The sequence below is a fragment of the Pogona vitticeps genome, chromosome 4 (genome assembly GCF_051106095.1).
Source record: "Pogona vitticeps strain Pit_001003342236 chromosome 4, PviZW2.1, whole genome shotgun sequence".
Taxonomy (NCBI): Eukaryota; Metazoa; Chordata; class Lepidosauria; order Squamata; family Agamidae; genus Pogona; species Pogona vitticeps.
In genome coordinates, this window is record NC_135786.1 from 217,121,072 (window position 1) to 217,134,297 (window position 13,226).

The 13,226-nt window shown below is 40.5% G+C and overlaps 1 protein-coding gene across 1 annotated transcript in view; it reads left to right on the forward strand.

Annotated features, from left to right (window-relative positions):
* Nucleotides 1-10,545: 10,545 nt before the first annotated feature.
* Nucleotides 10,546-13,226, forward strand: part of DCSTAMP (dendrocyte expressed seven transmembrane protein) — a 28,846-nt gene continuing 26,165 nt past the window's right edge. Inside the window, exon 1 of the mRNA XM_078393676.1 lies at nt 10,546-10,625. The gene's annotated coding sequence lies outside the window, so the exon portion shown is untranslated. The remainder of the gene's footprint in view (nt 10,626-13,226) is intronic.

Here is a 13,226-nt window from a genome sequence, read left to right on the forward strand (position 1 = left end):
CTGCGTTTAATAACTTATCCCCCAAGTGCTGTTAATATTAGTTTTTGTTTTTCTTGTGCTTTCTTGTGCTTTTTGTATTAATTTTTGATCTAGATTAGTGGCCTGCCATATTGAATGTATTGTTTTATGCGATCATGTGGACTTATGTAAAGAGTGGTATAAAAATCAAATAAATAAATAAAATACATACAGTAAATAGGGTTGCCATAAGTCAGAGGTGAGTTGACACAACACGTAACAACAGAAACATTTTTTTTCTGAAACACGCTGAAGAATGCTGGCATATCGTGGAAATATGAAACTAAGCAATTCTGCCACCTAGAGTTTGGAAGAAGGTTCACACCTTGCTTGCAGAAACAAATGAGAAACAAGTATGGACCTTCTAATAGAGCTGTTTTTCTATTAAAAGAATGTTCCAAATAATTATTATAACTAGAAAAAAAATGTACTTTGGCATACAAATATGCTGTAAAATGGTCTGTGGCTGAATCTGTATGTACAGAAAGGAAGGGACTTGCTTACTGAACACAGCCTCCACAGAAAAGTTTATAGGACTAAATTATCCATCCAGCTGAAATGGCTCTTGTGGTGGCAAGAATGAGCTTGTTTTTACCAATCATGAATATTTTATAAGAGTTCCTTAAAGGTTGTGTCCTTTGCATGTCATAGTTGCAGCTTCTTGTAATAGATCAAACATAATAAATACAGAAAGCTTTCAACTTTTTTAGAATGTCTCTATCAATTAGAACACTGTTGAACTCATTTTGGCTCCTGCCATGCCTCACCTTGGGAAGAAAGAGTAAACAGAGAAGGGGGGAGAAAGAAAGTTTATGAATAGGGGGAGGATTTCTATGGCATTTCACATTTTTTCTGCAACCTACATTTGAACCCATAATCAAATTCAGACATGTTTATGAGTAATCTGGCCTTTCTCACCAGATTTTTCATAAACATGTTCAAACTCACCCATAAGCTGAAACATAGGTTGGGGGGGGGGGAATGACACATCATAGGAATCCTCTCCCTAGTTATGAGTTTGAAAAAGAATGAGCACATTTCAAAATTCTGCCCAGATTCTGTAGGTATGCTAGTCATTCCAGATTAAAGCAAGCCTTGAACATGTTCTTTACTGCCTCTTTTTACTGATCCATATGTATGTTTTTTGAATTGGCTAGGAAAGGAAAAGTTGCTGTGATTTACAAGGAATGTCAGTATGGTATAGGGTTAGTTTTCCTGCACAAAAAGGCACGCATGTTACTGTTTGCACACAAACACTATGACACTACAATGTGTCCTGTCTGCCCTGGCACTCAGATGCTGAAATTCAGTTTCTACTGATGATGAAATAGTTTAGTACAGTGGTGCCTCGCTTAGCGATCACTCCGTTTAACGAAGAAATTGCTTAGCAATGCTGTTTGCGATGTTTCCTATGGGGAAAATTCGCTTTGCGATGATCGCGGGGAAGCGATCATCGCAAAGCCCCCATTTTCGGCCAGCTGATTGGCGGTTCCAAAATGGCTGCCAGAAAACAAAATGGCCGCCCACTGTGTTGCCTCGCTTTAGAGGCACCGAAAATGGCTGCTGCAATGGAGGATCTTCACTTTAAGGTTAGTTTTTAGCCCGTAGGAACACATTAAATGCGTTTTAATGCATTTCTATGGGCTTTTTAAAATTGCTTAGCGATGTTATTGCTTAGCAGTGATTTTTGCTGCACGGATTAACATCGCATATATTTTCTTAGTGCTGGCAAAGAAATTCTGAAAATTTTAATCTAAAAACTAGTATCTCCAAGTGTTGCTTTTATTACAAGAAACAAAAACCCTATTGACTCTTAAAATTTTTGTGGGCCCCAGAATAAGTATTAAAAATATTAAATGAATTCCATATGTAGCCCAATAAGTGCAGACTAGTTGTGGCCTTCTGAATATTGTTTGGCACCAACTCTCATCAAACTGAAGCCAGAATGGAAAATAATTAGGGTGATGGTCCAGAAATGTGCAGAGGGACATAGATTCCACATCCTGGAACCCTCCATTTGTGTAGGACTGCTACCATCACCATCAGCCAGAACAGCCATTTTGCAGTCCAAAAAACAGAGGGCAACACTTAAGGAAGGCTGATATACGCAAACTGTCTACCCACAAATAAGCATCTTGACATTCAATGGGATTTACCTCTGAACAGACATGGATAAGATTCCACTAAATTAAAACAAGGGAGGAAAGGCAAGATGGAGAAGCGATGGCAACAATGAAGTCAGAATTTGGGTCTTTATCCAATCTGGAAATACCCACAAGTTCAGTGGGACTTGCCTCTCAGCTCTGTGCATGCAAGGTTGCAACCTTAGACTTTGCTCCAGTTGGAGAGGAAGACTAAAAATGCCTTGACAGAAAAGGGCACTGTACCTCCTATACCCTTTTTTCAGATATGTAAAAGTACCCAAACAGAAGGCCTATAATTTACCCTTTGGGGGTCTCCATCTGTCTGTACAATCCATTATTGACTCTACTGGGCCTGTACTTTAAGCAGTTTAATTGATTTGTCACTGCACGTTCTTCTTTTCACCCCCATTTGTTTAATCAGTTTGAGATATTTTTTAATAAAAAAGGGAACAGTAACTCTGTGAAACCGGCATGCAGAAGTACATGAGGCAACAGCCAATTTATGCGTAGGGTCCATACAGCTGAGGAGTGAGACAAGGGGAAATGCCAAAGGTAGCTATTATGCATCTTGTAGTACAACCAGATTTCATCAGCTAATGGGAGCAGGGGTGCTACATGTCAGTTACCAGCAGCCAAGCTATAATATATAACTCTCCTGCAATCTAATTTATAGCTTTTCCTACAAGCAGCAAATGGAGAGGACCTGGATGCCTTCTACATGGGCTCCTTGCCATCAGTGTAGTCTATTAAATAAATACAAACAGAAATAATAATTGTGATAAGCAGCGACCGAACAAGGAAGGCACAAATAAATGCATTACCTGTTGCCAGACAGTTGTTGTCCAGGCTTAAGAGACAGTTTTGCTGGTATTCAGAAGCATAAGTAACATGAGCTCATAAAAACCAACAACCCAAGATATGTAAAATTAATTAGCCTCCCACAGGCTTCAGAAATAAACATAAAGGAGTCAATTTCATCCTGGATTTGGGAACAGACTGAGGGCCAAACCACAACAAACACAGAAGATCTGTGACAGGATCTGTGTGTTTTATGTATTTATTATTTCAAGCAGGCACAGAAAGTGCTAGGTTTGATTGGAACAATAGTGCTGGAGATTGGTTGTTTAACTTTCTCTCAACTACATAGTTTGCTGTCATCTTGCCCACTCCTCTACACACACTCCTGGGCAGGACAGATGCCTTACTTGTATTTTCTACTACAGTGGACCCTCGACTTACAGACGGCTCGACTTACAGACTTTTTGAGTTACAGACTTCTCTGGCTGCAAAATTTAGGTTCGACTTGCAGCCGGAGAATCGACCTACAGACCAGAAAAAAACCCCAAAATGGAACAAAAACGGAACAAAAATGGCTGGTTACGGATTAATCGGTTTTCAATGCATTGTAGGTCAATGGAGACTCAACCTACAGACTTTTCAACCTGCAGCCACCGTTCCAATATGGATTAATTCCGTAAGTAGAGGGTCCACTGTAACTGGGATAATAGTTGAGGAGGGAGAAAATTTAATTAGGGATATAGCACTATACAAGCGGGGGGGTTAAATCAAGAATTGAAAAATCTAATTAGGGGGAAAGAGCCATACTGAAGGATTAAATCAAGATTATACATACATATAAACTTTATTGTTTCTGGCCATAGACCTTTACAATATTGTTTCTACTGTAGCATACATATAAAATCCAAATAAAGCAGGTAATCACCTTAAAACCATTAAAAACATTAATTACATTAAAACCATTGAAACCATTAAAACTGATATAACTGTGTGTTTTACCAAGAAATTCCTTTTCAGGATTTTCTTGGTAAGGAGTAACTTCCTCCAGGGGCCTCCTGGGACTATGCAGGTTGCTGAAGGCCACAGGCTGGCTCTTCTGGGATGCACAGTGGAGAAACGGGCTCTCTGACTCTGTAGCCAAATGCCTAACCCATCAAGCTATCCAGCCAGCCAGCTTAAATAGTGTACTGTATATACCTGTTGTATAAATATCACACTCCATGCGTCTTAGAAAGAATGCAGTCTATTAAAAGTTCACACCAAAATAATTCTGTTAGTCTTAGAAGTGTCAGATAGGTTTCATTTAATTTTATTTTTGTTATTGAGAAAAGAGGATTCTCGTCTTGTGCCTATTCTGAAACACACTTAGCAGGACATTGTGTAATAACAATCATGTGTCTTTATACTCCATCCTGCTCTGTCTAGCAAATCATTCAGTGGATTTGTTTTCATCCACTGCTTTGCCTAAAAAGGAGCTTGGTGCATTACTGAAGAATCTCTCCCCCTCCCCATAAAACCTGTGGCATAATATCCGTCATCTGCATTTGCTTCAATGCTCTGAAAACATCACTTAAAGCACTTCTGCTCATTTAGAACCACTCACGCTATAAAAGTGCTTCTATAAACATTTTATAACCCACAGTCAGTGCTGTGTCAATTCCTGCTGAGCTGAAGGTAATGTAATGGGGATGTGAAAAGCTGGTTGACTCTTTCAAAGCCAATTCCAGCACAGGGAGCACTGAGCAGCAAGAAAGATCCAGGGATTTTCAGATAGCTGAGCAGTAGCCTTGCTTAGTTTGCCTTTCAGCAGACTGACAAGGACTGATAAGAAAGGAAAAACGACTATTTAACTGGCTGGCGGACTGGCGGTAGTCAGCAACTTCCAGACAATGGGTCAAATCACCCCATTGGTGCTTCTAATGGCTCTAAACAGTTATTTAGTCCCAGTCAACATATGAATAACAAACTATATTTAGCTAGAAAAGCATATGCTGTCCTGCATTGATTTTCTGCTTTCTCTTCCTTTCTGCTTTCTTTTTAAAGAAGTAGCCAATAAGTCTTTGAGTCTCATAGGGCGGAAAGCATGTGGACAAAATCCAATGGAGAAGAAGACATTTGGGCTGCATGTTTGGCCCATTGTGGCTAATCTCTCAGGGTAGCTGCTTATCCTTAGACAAGGGACAGAGAACTTCAAATCCTGCTTTTCCATAAAGCCCAGCAATTAATAGGCATGGGATAGGGAGCTGGTTCTTCCGTCGTAATTGCCCAGCTCTGCCCACATTCATCTGTTCACCATAAATACATTCAGTCAAGTGAAATTCCAGCAGACCGGGCCACTCAAAAGGAGAAGCAATGTGATGAGGTGGGGCTGTGTTTTTCTTTCATATTGGCTGCTTTCTTGCCATTTATTCCACAGGCTCTGATCTGTGCGTGATGACGTTGCTCCGGCTCTTTTCCTTGCCCTTGGAGAGGGAAGTGTTCTACATCAGGGGAGCAATTCCTGCTACTGCTAGCCTCGATGTACTGCAAAGCCAAAACAAAACCCTGACCACGCTTGCTGACTTACTTGCTTTCAGTCTTGTGATCTAACAGCAATGCTTCTAAATCCCACAGGCAGGCAGCCTCTTCCTAACACGTGCACAACCTGACTGTGTCGGTGGTTGTTTGCAGCAGTCACATTCCCAGGCACACGAGAAAAAGCTGCTGCATGATGCCACTCCCAGGATCAGGGCTCCAGATTGGTCTGCTTCTGCTTCTTCTTTTGCATGCAGCACATCAGGAAGAAAGAGAGAGACAGAGACAGAGAGAAAGGGGGAAAAAAAGAAACAAGGAGACAAACAAGCAGCTAGCTCATGCTGTTGCCACATTCAGGTGTACAGGAAGAAAGGAAGAAGTCCAGTGGCCATGACTCAACTTCCAGATAACCATACCTGATGACTGAGAATCTTCACAGAATCAATATACTGTACTATATACAGTAGTCATTATTTTCCTCTTCACAAGAAAAAAACAAAACACAAGCAGGCAGGACATTTTAAAAGGATTTCCCTCTGTCACCTTCCCATTGATTGTGTCAAACAAGACGAGTGCACACCAATAGTGACTATGTATTAGAAAACGAGGGACATATTGATTGAACAATAGGAATGCTAGCAGGAAATGCCAGCAGCATTGGGGAAGCAGGGGACATATTGCACCGAGGGGTGGGCAAATACCCTGGGCAGCACTGGCAGGCAGACTGGAGGAGCAGAAAGCTTGTGGTGGATGGGAACTGTGCCAACCGCATGGTGGCACAGCACAGTTGAGTGAGTCAGCACAATCTTGGAGTAGCAGTTAGAAGGATGAAAGGGGCAGAAGGAGGGGGAAGCAGACTGAAACAGGGCATATCTAGTCCTGTGAGCAATGTGTGCATTCTCTCTTACTTAAAGGGGACTTCAGAGAAGCCCAGAAATCATCGTAGTTTGGTCACAAGGAAAATAAGGTTTTCTATAGATCCAGGTTCCAGGCATGAGCAGCATGGATTGACAATGTTCCCTCTGCCTGAGAGTTACACTGTGGTGTAACGCTCAGGCACTGGGCCACTAGTAGGGGAGCAAGACTGCAGTTCCACTGCCACCTTGGCCAGCCCCTCCACCCCTTCGGAGCCCAGTAAGACAAGGGGTCAGTTTCTTTTGGCTTGCAGGGCTCCTGCATGTACATTTCTGCCTCTGCCATGCCCTCCCTCAGGGGGGTGATGTCTCTGGAGGACAGGCCCCTGCCCTGCTTGTTAAGACAGCATGCCCTGTTGTTGCAGGGATGAGAGACCTGAACTGCTGCTTGGGGTGCTATGACGGTTGTTAGTTTCTTCCTGTTCTGTGTGACCTCTCAGTGCTAGTCAGACCTTCTTCACTAGCTACTGCTACATGTGATGGAAAGTTGGCTGGCATCGCCTCCCCTTGCTGCTGCTTAATGTATATTGCCCACTGTTTAATTCCAAATGCTGGAATTGCCCATTGTTTAATTCCAAATGCTGGCTTAAGCAGTAGAAAATGGGAAGAAGAAATGTCATGTGTGGTAAAGCAACAACTTAGGAAGACACTCAGTGAAGCAAACTTGATGACATACATACACACTTATATCAAGGGAAAGGGCAAACTTTTAGTGTTGGATGAATTCTCTGTGGGGACCAAAGACGAAGACAGAAGGAGCAACAGGTCTACTCTGTGATTATAGGACGGCTTTTTGGCTTGTTAAGCTTTAGGTCACTATCCCTTGGTGGAACATAATAAATGCAGAGAGTTGACTTGACTTTTACAAGATTGATACGACAGCAACAGACATATTTCATAGACTTGGAACTCAGAGTGAGGTCAAAACCTTGACAGAGACTTGATTTGATAAGGATGTTATTTCTTAATAAGAGCATAATTCAATAGCATGTACAGATTGCACGGCACACAGCTAAAATGCTGCAGAGACAGTAAAAACAATCACATCTGGTTGGGGTGTGACAACTCTGGTCAATCCCAGCCAAAGGAGAAAACTAAAACAGTGTTTTGCAATCTTGTCAAATCCATGCCCATTTAATTAACATAAATCCCATGCTCACTACTAGAGGATTGGCAGGGGAAAATCTATTTTAGTTTGGGAAAGTCAAGGCTGAGAGGCTGCAATGAGTTGAATGGCTCTTTCCTTCCCCCAATTTAAATTAATTCTGTGATTGGAAAAAATAATTAGATGTTGGTACTTGGGGTAGAGGACAGCTAATATGGTCCAGTGGACAGGGACTAGAATTCAAGAGGCCTGGATTTGAATCCCTGCTAAGCCATGAAAGCTCACTGAGGATATGTAACTGATAAAAACATTCCTTAAACATCTCACCTTGAAAGCCCTATTAGGGTCACTGTAAGTCCATTTCGACTTGACGGCACAGACAAAACGACTTGGAGTGGAAGATTTGGTGGGATGCAGACATTAAGGAGGGTGCACAGTGACACATAGTGGCCGGAATTCTGTTGCTTGATGTAGTAAGTTGTACCTGGTGTTGCGATTGGTTGGTTGGTTGGTTGGTTGGTTGGTTGGTTGGTTGGTTGGTTGGTTGGTTGGTTGGTTGGTTGGTTGGTTGGTTGGTTGGTTGGTTGGTTGGTTGGTTGGTTGGTTGGTTGGTTGGCTGGTTGGTTGATTTGATTTGATTTGATTTGATTTGTATCCCACCCATCTGGTCTATACGACCACTCTAGGCAGCTACAAGACCTGACTCACCAAATCCCTGCTCGTTCAATGGCCTATTCTAGTGTGACTTACTAAACTAAGCAACAGGGTTCAGCCAATGAATTCTACATCACAGTGTAACTTCTTGTTTTTTTTTCAAACTGCACATCTTTCCCCTGAAATACTGATATATTACCCTAAGGAAGCCTACTGAGAATCACCTCTTTTAAACAAACTGAATGACTGTTTCACTTATTCCAAGCCCTTAATGCTAGAGGTTGATGTACTTTGGACCTAAATCATCCATAAGCAAAGCACATGCAAAAACCTTATGCTATCTCATGAAGAAAAGCCCATGATGTGATATGTGGCTTCATTACATCGGACTTGAGATTGAAACAGAGACAAAAGCATATTTGACTAAGATCCTGTTGAAGAATGTGCACAGTTTTAACAAGAACTCTACAAGCATATTGTATCCATTTGCTTGGCATCAAAATGGAAGTATCCTAACATTTTGATCCAGACATAAAAATTTTCTCTAAAGCTTGAGGGGAAGATGTGGTCTCTCTCTTTCAAGGTAACACCAAATAGCTGTGGGTTTTTTTCTACAAGACCAGGACACAACGTGAGCCATTGGGTGGCTTAACTCCTGGATCCGTACATTGTTACTTTTGAATACAGACCCAAGGTGTATTGCTCAGATGCATACATGTACTGCAGTCCATGCACACATATTGGTATGTTAAGAGGATGCATTTACCCAGACTAATGCCTTTTTAAAAAGACTTTTGTGATGGTTGCACTGCATGAAGGTTTTGGGCTAGAAAATATATGTCATAGAAAAATTATGGCAGCCATGATTGCTTAAAATGCTAGCCAGCAGTGCATTTTCATTCTCTACTGATTTTAGCTATCTTCTGAGTATATAGGATCATAACTTTTCCAAATATTAGAACTGAACAATTGAGTAGCATCTTCACATTTCAGTGCAAAACAATTGAGAAAAAAAGTTCTTATGGTATGATTCAGCATTCAGCTTTGTGCAGACTGGCAAACACACCCTGTTCTACTTCTCAGGCAGTCGCCTGACCTTAATTAACTCTAGCATTTGTTCTGAAAACAGACTGTGCAAAATTCAGTTTGGCTTAAAGGAATTACAAGATACAGATGCCTGCACATAATTCCTTAAAGATGAAGTCTGCTTAGACTCCTGTCAACACCCAAGCCCACTCAAGACGTTCAAGTTGTTGTGTCAAGTGCATGTGCGGTATTTCATTATTTAATTTACCTTCTGCCATCTTGAAATGTCATTCCCTAGAGACCAACTCCCTGTCAAAGTAGGCATATTTAGAAGAACAAGTGTTGGGTTAGGACTAAAATCCCTGCTCATTCCCGAAACTCCCTGGGTGACCTTGGGCTAGTCACATTCTCTCAACTTGACCTACATCACAGTGTTGTCATGAAGAGAAATATAACAAATAGATGAATCAGCCTTCCCCAGCCTCATGCCTGGCTACTTTCAAATTTTACTTTTAAAGGACATCTGAAGGCCTTTATGCAGTTTTCCCCCTCAAGTTTTAAACCATTGTCCTATCAATCCTATACAGCAAGGGAAGGATTGGGATCCATAATCACAATAGTTAATGAAGACTATTGTGTTTACTTCAGAGGAGGAGGCAGAAACACTTGGAGGAGGGGGAACCATTTTTCAACCAATTGCTTTCCTTCATCAAGTCTGATCTTCTTTTACTTTTCTTCTGATACAGTCAAATGAGCAAATCCCATTTCTGAACTTGGCCAGCAGGCATAAGAGCAGCCACAGTTCCTATGATTTCAAAGGCTTACTTCTGGCTATGTGCAGCCATCTTGTTCACACATTATATCTATTATGTTTGCCATTTTGAGCTCATCATGCCCAAGAATAGGCAAAGACTGCAAGCGGTTTGAAAAAAAACATGAATGATAGATGTCCCACCTCTGGACAATGGTGAGAATCCAGACTCCATATCATTGACATACTGCTGAGACAGACCACCGACTGGATTCTGTTTGCTTTTATATCAAGTTACCAAAAAATGCATTTTGTACCTTTAGCTCAAGTTATGATACCACTGAAATCCAGAGACCCTGGCTTTCCCTTGAAAAAGAAAACATCCAGATAGTAGGTGGCAGTAGCCACAGAGATTAACAAAACATGAGTTATTGCAAGGTTTCTAATCTAGTTCATTTAACAGACCACTGGCTGTTGAGCTAAGCAAGAGAAAGAGTGTACGCATCAGGCAGAGGTTAGCAAGAGACTCTTTACTCTGCTTACTCAGGAATCCCTTCCACACAGCATGTCAGAAGAGCCCTCCCAAGAGTGACATTGCTGCAAGCACATGGGGAAATGCAAAGTAGCTGCCAACCTTGGATGTTCTGGAGAGTACTTTGCTGGAAACAATATTGCAGTGCAATCCAATAGCTTGACTACAGGTAATGTAGGGATTGAGGTATGACAGGACTATGAGTTATGCATTTCCTGACCACAGAACCAATAGCTGTCATTATTTTGATGTTCTTCTAAAATTTCATTTCCAAGCAGTGTTGCTTATGGGTTAGGCTATATATGGTCTTCTTCATTATTTATATTGTATAATTTATATCAGATAATAATGCTACACATTTCTCTTCCTTCAGAACCCCAGTGCTTCCATGAACCCTTTACTTTCACTCCTCAGACCAGATATAAACAGATTTCAGGGCACTGCCTGATGTCTCAGAGAATTGCTATGCTTTTCTGAATCTTCGGAAAGGGAGATAAATCTCAGGGCAAGTGATATGGGAGGGAGAGAACCTTTATTTTGCTTGTTTGTGATGGGGTCTTCAGCCCTCGGCACTGACGTCCACCCATTTCTAGCTGGCATCTGCTACATTGCTGAATGTATTTTACTGCTTGTCTGCTTTCCAACAAATGTCCCTGTTCTGGGTTTCCTAATTACCTGGTTAGCCAGATTTTACTTTGATTGCCTTTGTACCCATTTCTACAGCTAGCACTAGACTTCAGTCCCTGAGAACGTGATGCTGCTGATCTGACAAATCTATTCTTCAGATAACTAAGCTTTGAAGTCAAGGTCAGCAGTCTGAATTGAGCTCAAAGGCAAACAGGCAAACAGTAAAAATATTTTAGTTGCAATGATGTAAACTTAGGCATCAGTCCCAGTCAACTTTCTGGAACAGTAATCTGAACCCATTGTAGTTTCTTAATGTTTCTAAAGGCAGTCTGTCATCTGTATTCATCAAGAGCATGATAGCAATTGGATAACCATAGCCGGGCTATCTCTGTCTAACAAAGCTGGTACGAAGTTAATAGAATAAGATGCTGAATCTAACCACTCCCAAAACTGCAGTCATGGTCCTTAAATCCATCTAAAACAGTTTAAATATCAATATACATCTTAGCACCTGATCTCTAATATTGGAGGTAGCCATCAAGATCAGTAGCCACTGATTGCACTATCTTCCATGGAGACTTATATAAGACTGGTATAGTGGATGGAGTGATGGAGTAGGACTCTGGAGAATATGGATTTGAATCTCTGCTTGGCCATGGAACCTCACTGGGGAAGAGGAAATGGTGAAACCACTCGTCTCACTTACTTTGTGATTAGGGTTGCTGTATTGGTTCTGGCACAGAACACACACAAAGTAAAATAAAATAAGCAAATAGCTGTAAAAGATCAACTGGAAACAATTTGTCCTGATTTCAAAATATGTGAAGCAAAAATCTCTAGCACACATGATAAGGCACAGTGCTGCAAAAACAGATAGAAATGTTAGATTGTAAAGACTGAAAATTTAATTTGAAAATCTGTGGAATTGTAGAAAAGGCTGAAGTTGCCAATTTGAGAGCTTACTCAGAAAATACTTTTGCTTCATTAGTAGGAGCTATTTTAAATTCTCTCCATTCAGTGAATGTTTATTGTAATAATCTTGCACATGATAAAAGAGAAAAATGTAGACAGAGAGACCAGTGTTTTTGTCTTTTAAATAAATACAGTATTTCAAAATAGCAAGCACTGAAAACTATCAGGAAAACCCCTGATTTTAAAGTAGAAGAAATCAGATATTCTTGACTGGTTTTTCTTCTACATCACTGCAAAAATCAGTAAGAACTGCACTTTTAAAATAAAAGCTATACAAGGAAATGTCATAATATTGATGTGGGTACCTTTTCAGTTTATGTTCACGTTTAGAAAAAAGAGGCAGATTATAAAAACTAAAGGTGGTATTTACTCATATGCTTTTTGTTTATTGGTAGGTGGGGAAATCTGTATAGGAATGGAGCTGTTGCAGATATTGACATTTTATGAATAATCTAATTATTACCTCCCATTTTATATATCTCCAAATAAACACAAGAATGGCTTGTTTGTTTATAATCTCCCACTCTGGCTCCTCATATATTAAGAATATCAGTACATGTAAGAACTCTAAATGTATCTGACCATGACTACTCAATGGGTGGTGTGAAAATAAACATAAATAACTTATTTTGAAAATAAAGAGTGAATAATCTGATTTAGAAAACAGCATGGAAGCATTAAGGGTAGATAAACAAGTAGAAAATGTTATATTTCGTAGGCTAAAAAGAAGAGAAAATGCAAATAAAATGAAATTTCCCCAATAGTCCATGAACAGCAAGGAATATTAAGTCAGTGTGCCTATTATTTAGATGACAGTGTCTCACTAACCACTGGCAAAAGAAATGTGCAAGTGTTAAACTGGACTACAGAGTTTTGCTTGATGTTATTTTCTGAAAAAATGCACTGCTAAAGAGCCAGACAATCTACCTGAACAGAATGCTGACTTGTGTCTTTGACAATAATAAAAGAAATGGAGTGATGGCAATCTGCTTCTCAGCCATGTGCATGCACCATTTCTTTGAAAACTGGTCTGCTCCACCTGTGGTTTTCCAAAGAAAGGACACCAGTGAGCAGGCACTTTTAAGTCCTCCATATTTTTGTGACAGTTGCTATTATGAAAGATCATCTGCATCCCATGTGAGTATGAACAACACCACAGACACCTAAATAC